The sequence below is a fragment of the Ochotona curzoniae genome, unplaced genomic scaffold (genome assembly GCF_017591425.1).
Source record: "Ochotona curzoniae isolate NIBS_2020 unplaced genomic scaffold, NIBS_Ocur_1.0 contig_64, whole genome shotgun sequence".
Lineage (NCBI taxonomy): Eukaryota > Metazoa > Chordata > Mammalia > Lagomorpha > Ochotonidae > Ochotona > Ochotona curzoniae.
Window position 1 is genome coordinate 34,672,963 of NW_024466502.1, and position 13,910 is coordinate 34,686,872.

Genomic DNA, 13,910 nt, shown 5'->3' on the forward strand with positions numbered 1-13,910 from the left:
GTTGTTCACATGGGAGGCAGGGTCTCAAATATTTGAGTTACAACCTGCTGTCTCCAATGAACCTGCTGTCCCAGTGATGTGAATCTGTAAGAAGCTGCAATAGGGAGTGGAGCCAGGACTTGAATCCAGGCACTCCAATATGGAATGCAGCTGTACCAAGCAGTATTTTTTTTAAAAAAGATTTATTGATTTTTATTGCAAAATCGGGCATACAGAAAGGAGGAGGGACAGAAAAATCTTTCTTCCAATGATTTACTCCCCAAGTGGCTGCAATGGCTAGAGCTGAGGTGAATCAAAGCCAGGAGCCTCATCTGAGTCTCCTACGCATGTGCAGGGTCCCAAGGCTTTGGGCTGTCCTCAACTGCTTTCCCAGATCGTAAACAGGGAGCTGGATGGGAAGTAGGGCCGCTGGGATTAAAACTGGCGCCGATATGGGATCCCAGTGCATCTAAAGTGAGGACTTTAGTCTTTAGGTTACTGTGCTGGGCCTCCAAGCGGTGTGTTTTTAAACACTAGGTCCAGCACTTGGCCCTAGAAACAGTTTGGATGAACAAAAATATTCTTCATCTGATTGTTTCTCATAATGATACCTGAACAACAACAAAACAACAGCAACAAAACCCCTCCTACCTGCCTAAAATTAAAATGTAATTTAACAGTCATCATGAACAAAAGTGTGACTTGGATTGCCTATTCTAGAAATTAGACCGCTGCCTAGAGAGTCAAATAAACAAAGAATAGTTGGAAAGAACTCAGCATAACAACAACAGCCACAGAAATGAACTCCAGCAAAAGCTGTGCTGAACAAAAGCCTCACCCTGGCTTGCAGCCAGAGGAAGTGACTCAAACTGGCCAGAGCCTTTTCAGAGAAACCATCGCTTCCTGGCTAGAAAGATTTCTTCTGAACGCCTAAGCTTTTCTGGTCATTTTACCTGCACATTCTGCACAGAGTAACATTTGTTAGGCTCCATGTCACTAATCTCAACCTGGTCTGGTCAGGGCATCAGGTGAAATGGCTGTTTCCTTGGTTTATCATCACAGGCAGCTTTCCCTGCTAGAAACTTCCCCTGCTTGTCCATAGCCACAGTAGGACCAATTCTACTTGCAACTTTCTTCAGGATGTCTTCCACGACTGTTCAAACTGGAGTAAAACTGCTCCAGATTAGTGATTCATATCACTGACTGCACATTAGAATCATCTGGTATGTATTTGAGACATTCCAAAGCCTAGTCTAATTTTGAAGATGTGAGCTTGGAGGCTCGCTTTAATTGGTCTGGGCGAGACTCAGGCATAGAGTTTTTTAAGTTCCCCAGGTGATTTGATTGAACAGCTAATTCTGACAACCTCTGTTCCATGTGATCTCTTCTTAGCTCTGTGAACTTAATTCAGTATTTAACGAGCACCTACTATGGATGAAAGATAACTTAGTGGATAGTATATGTGTACAGCCGAAGTTGTGTTTCAGTGGAGGTTGCAAACAAGTAAGGTGATGAATATTAAGTTCTTTGTAAGTGCTTTATGGAGAATAATGGACACGTACGCAAGAGCGAAAACAAGGTAATGCAGTAGATTGAATCACACTTTGAAATATCTGATATGAGTCTTTTTTTTTAGTCCTTCCATCTTTTATTGTGTGGAACAGTGCTGCATCTACACTGGGGTTAGCTTAATCCACCTCCTCAATGGTGGGGCCTGAGGAAGCACTCCCAGAAGGAGGAGCTCCTCCACCAGGGAAGCCCCCAGACATCCCTCCTGGCATGCCCCCTGCACTTTGGCACAGCTTGGTGATGATGGGGTTGCAGACTTTCTCCAGCTCCTTCTGCTGATGTTCAAATTCCTCCTTTTCTGTAGTCTGGCTCTTATCCAGCCAATTGATGATCTCATTGCACTTATCAAGAATCTTCTGTTTGTCCTCATCATTGATCTTGATCTTCAACAGTTGCTTTCATGTTGAATGTGTAAGACTCGAGGGAATTCTTGGAAGACACCTTATCTCTCTGCTTTTCATCTTCGACTTTGTACTTCTAAAACATATGGAATGCTTCACGAATTTGCGTGTCATCCTTGTATAGGGGCCATGTTAATCTTCTCTGTATCATTCCAATTTTAGTATATGTGCTGCCGAAGCAAGCACTGATATGAGTCTTGTAGTAGAACTGTACTATGCTACTTCAAAAAGTTCAAGAAAAATGGAATTAAAAGAAAAAAACTTATGCAAATAATATTTAAAATTTATGCATCATTTTCTCATTAAACATGTTTCTATGAATTTTCAGGAAATCCTTATAGCTCTTTTTTACCATGCAAATCTGCAATGCCTTTTTATGCTCTGTTGACCTTGTGATTGGTCATATGGCTTGTTTTGGCCAGTGGAAATCCCTGGCCTCAGAGAGCAGACATATCCCATGTATTTGACATTTTGTGCTCTGGTGTTGCACTATGTGGAGAGCAAAGTGCTGTGAAGCCTGTAGTCCGGAAATAGTACCAGTATCTTCATCTTGAACTCATTGCACAAGGAAGAACTCTGCTGAAGTGTAATCTTATATAGAATCTGGCCAGGATCAAAGAAATTATAGAGAACCTGCAGATCCATGGGCATGAAAATTAATGTTTATTGTTGTAAACCACTGCATTTTGGGCTGGGTTTGTTACATGGAGTTATAGCAACAGCTAGCTAATACTGGTGTTCAGGTCACACCACATTTGCATAAGTAAAGCATTTCACCTTGTTTATGGTTGCATTTCATGATCCTGTCATGCTGTATGATGTGTAGCAAGGATTGAAAATATAGTTCTGGATGGTGGTGATCTCAGAGGTGAGTGTGTAACAGTTTTGCAAAGTTACAGTGGGAAGTGGTAAACATAGCATATGAGGGCTATGAGAGTGTGGGCTTGGAAAACCTTCAGCTATGGTAATACTATGGTAATATGGTAATATGAGGAGAGGTGTCAAAAAACCAGCACCCAGATTTGAGCAAAATAAGAACCACTTATTTGAACCTCAGCAACTTTTTAAAAACCTTCTTACTATGAGTGGGGCTAGATAGTCACATTAACAAACTCATAGTGCTGGTCATGACTCACTAAATTCTGTGGTAAAAATTTTTCAACATAAGCTCCGAATACGTGGAAATACATAGAATTTACATGGCATACAAGAAAGAGGTACAGTCTAGTAGATGAAATTCCAGACAACTGTAGACCAGAATGTGTCAGTTACCCTGAAACTCAAGTGTGAGTGTGGGGAATGAAGCAAGATCATAATACACTTACTGCTTTCTACTTTGCATTAAAAATTGGGTCCTCCCCAAGAAGACATTGACCAACTGGTGTATTGTCTCTTCTGAAAAACAGGACCTCCATCCAATCAGAAGTGGTCCTCTCTGTGGGTGGCCCTTTGTGATTTTATTAATTTTTTAACTTGCTTGGGGTTACATATACATTGCTACTCCTGAATAAAAACAGGAGGGTGGGAAACAGGGAGGCAGAGAGAGCTCCTCTACATAGAAACTCCTCTATAGCCTTCTTCCATTGTGTCAGTCAGACTCCTCTCTTCCTGTCCTCCCCTCCACAAAAAATCATTAAGATCTCTAATCTAGTGAGATTTCCTTTTGCACTTTCTTTTTTTTCCCTTATGGGTTAATACTCCATTCATGATATTTTGGCAGGGTTTGGAGAAAGAGGACTAAAATGTATGTGGCCAATGTGACATTTTTTAAACCAGGAAACCAAAACCTTATTCATTATAGCTAAATATTAGAAACAGTGTATACGTCAAAAAAAAAAAAAACCAAGAAAGTTGTTAAATAAATCAGGTGTGTGTGTAGGTTGAAATTTCACAGAGATACTAAGAATTATGGTTTGGGAAATTATTTAATGACAGACAAATGCTCAGGATAGCAATTAATGACAAAGTCTGAATATAGCATTCTTTTTTTTTTTAACAGCCTGACCCCAATTCTCTCATTCACATATCAAAATGATAATATGTGATAGTGCATCTGAAAAGTGGAATTGTGACAAGTTTATTACTTTGTTCCTTTTCCAACTTAAGATGCCAGGTTGTTTGCATATGTTACTTTGACAAAGTTATTTCAATGGCAAAGGAAGAGGCAGACAGGGAGGGAGAGAGAAAGGTAGAGAGAGAATTATCTCTTGTATGCTAGGTTTACTCAAGAAAAGCCTGTAGTAACTGGGGCTGAGCCTGGCCATGCTTCAGTAGGAACTAGGTATTCAATATGAGTCTGCTTTGTATGTGGAGGGGACCCAGGTAGTTGAAGCTTCACCTGCTATCCCTCAGGGTTCACATTAGCGCAAGTTGGAATTAAGACTGGAGCCAAGACCCAATCCTTGGCACTCTGAAATGAGATGTGGACATCACAAGTGGAGATGGTTGTTGTGCCAAGTGTCCTTTCCTGTATGAGAAAAATTAATAATAAACTCTGTGCCAATGTTTCCTTTTCTAATTTTGTAAGAGAACAAATCTATCAAATCTTATTATAGATGGTTTTATCTGTGGGTGAATAAAGCGATCATAATGTGATTGCTTTAGCATCCATTTGATTAATTACATTTTATTCAAGGTCTCCAAATGATCAAAATGTAGATGATTAAAAGTCTCCAGACTCCATTCCATGTAGCTTAGTGGCTGCAACCTTCTGAACACAAGCCCAATTGAAAAACCGTGTCTCTTGCTCTTGGTGATAGGTAGTCTCTTTCTAATTTACTGTAGTCCAGCCAGCTGCCTTTCTACTACCATGATGAATATGTGCACTGCTCAGCCAGACAACCCAGAGAACCTTCCAAACTGAATTCTCCTTTGCTTTCCTGAGAACTACCGGGTAAAATGTTATCTTTACCTTGATCGTTTTTGCCCCTCATCTTCCTTTATGATGAAGTACAAGGATAGTAAGATAGCTATAGCTGTAGCCAGTGCAGGAGGACGCAGATGATGACCTGCATGAACATCAGCACCTCTCTGGCTGTGAAGCATTCATATTGCTGCCTCTTGTCCTGGCCTGGGAGCTAATGGACCAGACCTCCAGACCATGATGGAGATCTGTAAAGCCAGCTTTGTGTTCCCTTACATTAGGAAAAGGCACTGGATGGACTTACACCTCTCACAAATTCAATTTATAAGTTATGGAGGTGAAACTCAAGTACAAGACCAATGGGGAAGATGCTTATGCTATGAAATAGGGTTTCTTGCAAATGGCAGATGATCTGATATGGCATCCGGAGCCAAAATAAAGATTATGTGTACAGGGCTCTGCTATAGGGAGAACCAGAAAGTTCAAGGGCAGCACAATTTCTCAATTTGAAGAAGCCTAGCTGCATGAGACTATAGCTACTGCTGGTAATGGCAGTGACAGCAAGGAACCCAGCTACTCTGCAGAGTATCAATGTCCAGAATAACTCAGAAGATTTGAATTATACCTGCTAGAACCTACTCCAAACGTGAAGGTCGTCATATTTTAGTATTATCTACTCTATGAGCTGTGCCTTAGCCTACTTGTCTCTTGGTATCTGCACTAGGATCATCTCATGATGACCTGGATGACTTGTCATGTCAGCTTCCAAAAATTTCTGCATTATATGGCCATGAAGGAAAACAGGACATGAGACTACATCAAAAAGGCAAAAGTAGTCTGAAGCCTGTTGGTAGAGCCTTTCTTTGTTTGCCTACTCACACCATGCCACCATTTTATTCTATTTGCAGTGTTAGGTGTGGTTAGCCTGCAAGGTTATCTCCTAAAATGCTGAACATGAAACAGGGAAAGCTTTTGAAACTCCTCAGCTTTCGTTGTTTGCTGTTTTTTGTTTTTATTTATTTATTTTTTTTGTGGATTTTCATCCTTGAGGGGATACAGAATGGTCCAGTTGGGTTTCGTGATCATTTCCTCCTCTTTGATGTGTGTCAGTTCATTTACCTTTCTCTGGAAATTCTCCAACTGTAGTGTCCTCCTTTTTTGAGAAGATATTGAGGGTAATAAATGGAGGCTTCTACCATGTAGTTAGTAGTTGGGGTTCTCAAGAAAAGGATAGCCAACAATTAACAGGAGTTTGTAATTTAAAAAAGTTGTTACCGTGACAGTATTCCTTCTGGGATATCTTTTGCCATCTCCTACGATTTTCTAGATAAATAACAGGAAACATCAGGTTTATCATAATTAAACCCTGCCAACAAATATCCACTTGTTTTTTCATTTACTCTGATACATTCAGTGTTGCACAACTGTATATGAGAAGCATTCACATTTCAACTATATTAAATATTGTAAATCACATTCTCAAAAGTCTCTGAGGTGTACCTAATGGTCATAGTAATACTTTCAAATAGCATAACCAAAGCAGGAAGTGGCCTCCCTACATGAGGCAGGAGGTCTTGCTTACAGCCTCACCATAGGACATTTCATTTATTTTGCATCTGTGTGCAATGATTTGTTCATTTTGGGTTTTTCAGAGAGCAAGCTAGTCTTCTAGATTATAGAGATTAGAATAGTAATATGTTTTCTATATTTTTAGCATTCTTAGCTCTTTTGAAAATGTCCATCTACAGTCAATTGCTTTAAGTGCCAAGATGGCTCTAGTTTTTTTCTCCAAGTTTGTAAGCTTTGAACAAAAATCCAAGGTTTTTGTTATGTTTTTCAAGATTCTGCATCACAGACTGTAAAAGTGATATTAAAGGATTACATGGAGAAAAAAAGATCTTGGTTCAATTGCCCGAGATGGCCTCTTTCATCTAAAAGGTGAGAACAATATGGACAAGATCACAGAGATCCTGCAGTGGGGAGTTCAGCATTTTTAAGAATTAGATTTGCAATGACTGAAGCACACAGTATCAGATATAAAATCATAAGTAAAAGAAGAAGCTGGAAGCTAGAGAAGCTGGGTTTTTCAACAAGATTACTGATTAGTACAATTTTTAGGTTGTGCATTGCTTATGCATCCTTGCAATTTCAATCTTGGGTTGCCAGGGACTCAGGGGGAGTGAACTAGGGTAAATAGTTGAATGACAGTCTTTCTGGGGATTGAAGTCATTCTGCAGGGCACTGCCATGGTAAAAAGTCAGCATTGTATGGTTCTGTCACTACGTATTGAACTGTACCGCAGAGAGTAAACCTTAATGTAAACTACAGAATGTATTTAATAATGAAATATCAATATTGGTCATTATATTAGTGCATCAGTTTTTCACTAATTGATTATACTAAGGGGAGATAAAAGTAAAGGGAATTGAGTATGGAAGAAAGTATGTGGGAACTCTGGCTTCATTTCTCTATGAAGTTGTAACAAGACACAGCCTATTAACTGAAGTGAACAAGGAGCTTTGATCCAGCGTTCTGAAAGCCAACACCACATGCTCCTCTGAGCCAGCATTCAACCAGCAGGAGCAAAACTAGAGCTGGTGAGTGGGATATACTGAGGGGTGTTGAGAGCCTAGGGCAGGAGCTCCTCCGAAGCCTCCACTGGCGGAGGGTGGTGTTAGACTTGCAGTTTTTACTTATGACATTGCAGCATCACCCTACTATTCCTTTAGATAAAAGGAATTTGGAGATTACCAGAAATGGTTTAAGACTTGTTTAGTAAATGTCTAATCTATTGGTGACAAATTAGTGAAATTTACGATGCATGGGATGTAGAAGTGTAAAACGTAAGGAAAGAAAAATATTAATGCCTGTCCCAATGCTCAGTAATAGATTCCATCAGGAAAATCACCATGTCTGTTTCTGCCTATTATTGTATCTGTGGAGCCTAACAGAGTTCCGGACCATAGCAGGTACTAAAGCCGCATTTGTGATCTGAATGAATAAATGGTCGATTTCAGAATTGGGACAGTATAAGATTAGTCTGACCAATTGTGTTATGCCATGAGTCAGGGAGTGATCAAAGAATTATGAATGTATCAAAAGTATATTTAAAACTGGTCCTGGCACAGTGGTTAGTGGCTGAAGTGCTCAGTTTGCATGTGCCGGGATCCCATGTGGGCACCAGTTCTAATCCTGGCAGCTCCACTTCCCATCCAGCTCCCTGCTTGTGGCCTGGGAAAGCAGTTGAGGACAGCCCAAAGCCTTGGGACCCTGCACCTGTGTGGGAGACCTGGAAGAAGCTCTGGGCTGCTGGCTTCCGTTTGGCTCAGCTCCAGCAGTTGCGGCCGCTTGGGGAGTGACTCAACAGCTAGAATATCTTGCTCTCTGTCTCTCCTCCTATCTGTATATCTGATTTTGCAATAAAAATAAATACATCTTTTAAGAAAGTATATGAATACCAAAATAAATAAAGTAAAATAATAAAATAAATTAAAATAAAAACCAGTTTGAATATGCTTTCACTGGCCAAACAAGGTATGATTTTAGAATCACAATACATGTGAATAGAGATATTGATGAAAATTAAAATGTATGGTTTGAAAATGATTGTAATTGGTAAACAACAGGCATTTTTCTTATAGGACAGTTCATTCAAATGTAGAAGGTATAATGAAATGGGAAAGTCACCATTTTAAAATTGTCCTGGTAAGGAATCATTTCAGGAGAGAGTCATCAATGAATGCTAAATATAAGAAGACATATGTAATGAATATTAGCCTATTCATATGTTTCTAATACTTCCAATTTGCTTTTTAGTTGCAATAATAAATGTTGACTAGTAATGTAACTTGGAATAAGGACAGTCTAAATTCAGCATGTGCTAGATTAGACTCTGGAAGCAAAAGATAAAATGTCTCAAAGGACTTTAATAGAGAAATTAAAACATTGGAATATGGGCTACTTTGATGAAAGATATGACTTCAGTGGTAATTCTGATGTTGGTAACTGCACTATTGTTACATAAAAGAGCCTTGTCCTTAGGAAATACACACTTTAAAAGGGCATTTTTTTAAGAGCACAAATGACAACTCTGCCCAAAGGAAAAGATATAACAAATATATTAAATTTGCAAATTTGTGTAGCCATACAAAGGTTACCTTGCTCTGTATTACTTATTAAACTTTTCTGAGTTTAACATTTCAAAATCAAAAGTTAAAGAAATAATGTGTGACAAGTTTCTGTGACCAAAACAGAATAACAGTAGAGAGGGAACAAAATGCTGGGCAATAATGGAGAGGGTACAGAATACTTTGCGTCAGGAAAAAAAAATCCAAGTCAAAACAAGCAAAAACGCTATAGTGTTGGAACTGTTGAAGAAATTCAACAAAGGTACTAACGGGAAAAAAAGAACAAATTTAGCTAGTGTATGAAATTGTAAAGAATAACTCAACAGTACTCATTTGGAGATGCATTGAAAAGATATCTTGAATATTCAAATATAAATTATCAGTATGTGAAAATTCCAAATCTATATTATGAAAAGTACAACCAGCCTTAATACATGTGGCTCTCTGCATGTGTATGGGTTACCTGCAAGTGCTATGCCATGTTCTATCAGGGACTTGAGCTTCTGTGAATTTTGGTATTGTGGTGGGGGGGCCCTGGAACCATTCCTCTGATGGTACCAAGGGAAAATTGTATATGATAAAAATATGAAATAAGAGCCATAAAGGAAGGATTTAAAAAATTATTTTAGGGAAGAAAAAATATTTTTGGCTTTTACTAAATCTAAATGAAGACCGTTCAGATGGGAAATCCAAATTGCAGCTCAGAACAATAAAAAGGACAAGTCATTATATGAAAATTTGGATTCAATTCAAACTCCAACATAATTTTAATTTTATACTACTGTTATATTGCTAAACAATTATTTGAAAGAGGTTTCCATTTTCTTTTTTTTTTTAAAGATTTATTTTTATTATTTTTTCATTGGAAAGGCGGATATACAGAGAGGAGAGACAGAGAGGAAGATCTTCCGTCCGATGATTCACTCCCCAAGTGAGCGCAGCGGGCCGATACTATGCCGATCCGAAGCCAGGAGCCTCTTCAGGGTCTCCCACGCGGGTGCAGGTTCCCAAAGCTTTGGGCTGTCCTCGACTGCTTTCCCAGGCCACAGGCAGGGAGCTGGAAGGGAAGCGGGGCTGCCGGGATTAGAACCGGCGCCCATATGGGATCCCGGGCGTGCAAGGCGAGGACCTTTAACCACTTGCGCCACCGCGCCGGGCCCGAGGTTTCCATTTTCTAATAATTGGCAGCTTTTCCTGCTCCTAGTACTTGAGCTTATTTGATCAATCCTTTATTCAGTTTTCAAATGAGAAACTGATTCATCTCAAGGTTCCCCTGTTTTAGCAGGGAGATATTTTGTCATGTGCAGAATACCCAAGGCTGGCAGCTGTGTTCTAACTCCCCTATGTTCTATTTTTTTTTTAAAGATTTACTTATTTGTATTACAAAGTGGGATATACAGAGAGGAGAGACAGGAAGATCCTCTGTCCGATGATTCACTACCCCTATGTTCTAGTTAAGGAACACATTCTAACTGACCCTCCAAGAGCCATCAACTGACCTAGGGAGAGACCGTTTCACAAAATCAAAGGCTGCTATAAGGTCAAGAGGGCTAAGCCTGGCACGGAGTCCTGGAGGCTTAGCCCCTGAGGAGGAAGTAATTGGTAGCCTTGTATTTCAATGGAGTGAAGTGGGAAAAAAGCCGGATTAGAGAAGGTCACAGACAGAATTGAAGGAACAAAACTTGGGAGTATAGGTGTGAACTTTTCTCCAAGAAGAATGACTTGACCAAAAGAAGGTTAAGAGTCATAATCAGAAGAGGCAACAGGATGTGTAGCATTCTCCAGGAATGTAGTTTTGTGTCTGAACAAGAGGCAAGAATCTGGGGGATGATGGAACAACCAGATGAGGGCGTTGAGAGAAAAAGTTATATGAAATGCTCTCATAATGAAAGTTGGGAAAATTGGTCTTGAAGACTTGGATCCAACTGAGTCTAATAAGAAGGGCATTGAAATACATGTGTCAGAGTAGTTAATGGACTAGAAGCTGTGAAAAGTACAAGTGGGGCAAGGATAAAAGAGAAACAAGTGTTACTAAAGAAAAAAGAATAGAGAGAGGTTTCCAGGAAGAAATATTTCATGTCAAACCAAGTCACAAAGCCAACAAAAGGAACCTAGCACAATGTTCTTTTATAGATACCTGTAACATTTGTTACTTTAAAACTTTTAATGATAAAATAGTTCTTTATCAATATGTTACATTTAATATACATGTAAAATATAAGTCAAAATAATAAGATGAATACTAATAAACTTACCATTCTTCCTAAGAAGTAGATCATTACTCATGCCATGTAAACAAAAAAATCTGGTCATCTTTGCCTATATATACAAGCAGATGTACATACATGCATATATATATATCACACATATACATATACTGTAATATATACATATATGAGAAGGGACATGTGATTTGAAGGAATTGGCTCTTGCTTTTGTGGGCACTGGCAAGTCTGATATCTGTATGCTGGGCCAGGAGGCTGGAAATGAAGACTCAAAGTTTTGCTTTTATATTTATCAATTTATTTAACACTATGAATCTAAATCATATACGTTTATGGCATATAATATTATGTCCCGAAATATGAGTACGTTATGGAATGGCTGGATCTAATTAATACATAATTAATCACTTGCCACATTTATCATTTATCTGTGGTGAGAAAACACAGAATCACTCTGCAGTTAAGTGTGAAGCACGTTATTAAATTTAGCAGCCATGTGTGCAATAGACTTCATGAACTCATTTCTGCTAACTCCAGTTTTGTGTCTTTTGACTTATATGTCCCTATTTGCCCCTTCCGCTGCAGCCTTTGCCTCAGTCCAGCCTCTGATAAACACTCTTGCACTTTGCTTCTATGTGTTTGAGTTTTTAAGGCTTCATGTATGAGTGAGACCATCTGATATTTTTTTTTTCTGTCATGATTATTTCACTAAACAGAACGTCATATATTTTCATCCATGATGCTGAAAATGGCAGGGTTTCCTTCAATTTTAAAGGCTGAATAGTATTCTACTGTGTGTATTTGCCACATTTTCTTTATTCATCTGTTGATTATTGATTCTGTATCTTGGCTGCTGTGAGTAATTCCACAATGAACAAGGAAATACAAATATCCGTTTTTAAAAAAGAGTAATGTATTTTTATTGGAAAAGCAGATGTACAGAGGGGAGGCGAGAAAAACATCTTCCATGTACTGTCTTGTTCTGCAAGTACCTTTAGCGGCCAGAGATGAGCTGATCTGAAGCCAGGAGCCAGTAAGCTCCTCTGGCTCTCCCACTTGGGTGCAGGGTCACAAGGTTTTGGACCATTCTTTATTGCTTTCCCAGGCCACAAGCAGGGAACTGGAAGGGGAGTGAAGCGGTCAGGATTCGAACCAGTTCTCATATGGAATCCTGGCACATGCAGGATGAGGTTTTAGCCACCAGGCTATTGTACAAGACCCTTCTGTTTTATTTTTAATTTTTTCAGATATCCTTTTGTCATGCTAATTTCATCTTCTTTGGCTACATCTGCAGTAACAGGGCTACTTGTTTATTTGGTAGCACTCTTCAATTTGTTGAAGAACTTCCAAACTTTTTTTTTTTTTTTAAAATAATGACCACCAATTTACATCGCTACCAATAGTACACAGATGTTATCTATTCTCCACTTACTAGTTGACTCTTGTTAGCTTTAGTCACTTTATGTAATAGCCATGAATAGAAGAGAGATGTTCCAACCCCTGGTTCACTTTCCAAATGGCCGCAATGGCCAGGGCTTGACTACCTGGCCAGAGCTTGACTAACTTAAAGCCAGGAGCCAGGGACTCCATTACAGTATCATCTCATGTTGGAAGCAGATGCTCCGGTGCTTGGGCCATCATCTGCTTCTCTCCCAGTCACATTACTAGGAAAATGAATTGGAAGCAGAGCAATTGGTACTGGAACCCACACTCTGAAATAAAAGAGCCATGTCACTAGTGGCAGCTTAATCTGCGGTGCCACAAGGCTGACCCCACCTTCCCCCAACACTGAGTCATTCTCTTGAGGCAGAATTTGTTCTCTTTTGGAAAATCTGCCCTTATGGTTTTCAATTAGTTATATAAGGCCAAATCACATTATAAGGAATAATTTACTTAAATTAAATCAATTGTATATGTTACAATTTAAAAATATCTTCACAGAAATATTGAAATTAATTTTTGACCAAGCAACCAAGTACTGCATCTTAGGCAAGAAGGTATATAAGATTAATCATGCATATTTTAAGATTCACTCTGACATATATATCTACTTCTCTGAATTATAAATAAAGCCACAATATATATTCTTATACATTCTCTTTGCATAAATATTCAAAAATTTCTTTTTTAAAATTTATTTTTATTGGAAATTCAGATATATAGAGAGTAGGAGAGGCAGAGAGGAAGATCTTCTGTCCGATGATTTACTCCCCAAGCGGTCTCAACGACTGGAGCCACGTCAATCCGAAGCCAGAAGCCAGGAGTCTCTTCTGGGTCTCCCACATGGGTACAGAATCCCAAGGCTTTTGGGCTGTCTGCTATTTCTTTCCCAGGCCACAAGCAGGGAGCTGAATGGGAATTGGTGCAGCCAGGATTGGAACCGGCGTGGGATCTTGGCATGTGCAAGTTGAGGACTTAACCTGCTAGGCTACTGTGCCAGCCCCCAAACATTTCTTAAGAGCGTAGGCATGGAATTTCTGAGGAGTGGGCTATATTACATTTTAAAAGCTGACATTAAAACTGTGAATTAGCATTAGCATAATTAAATACTTTTTTCAAAAGATTTTGATGAAGAAAACTGTGGTTGTCTATATCTGAGTTCCAAAGGCAGTAAATATATGAAGAGACAGTTTGGCCGTCAACTACTCTATATATATCCATGTATGCTTATCCCCAGAATATTTAGACTCTGGATTAATAATAAGTTCAAATAAATACTCTGTAAATCACTCCTTCAGTTAGCAAG

General features: G+C 39.1%; 1 non-coding gene across 1 annotated transcript; it reads right to left on the reverse strand.

The window, feature by feature from the left end:
• Positions 1 to 2,028: 2,028 nt before the first annotated feature.
• On the reverse strand, positions 2,029 to 2,135 carry LOC121163817. The gene has a single exon (XR_005884968.1). It is a non-coding gene; the product is annotated as a U6 spliceosomal RNA (small nuclear RNA).
• Positions 2,136 to 13,910: the final 11,775 nt, after the last annotated feature.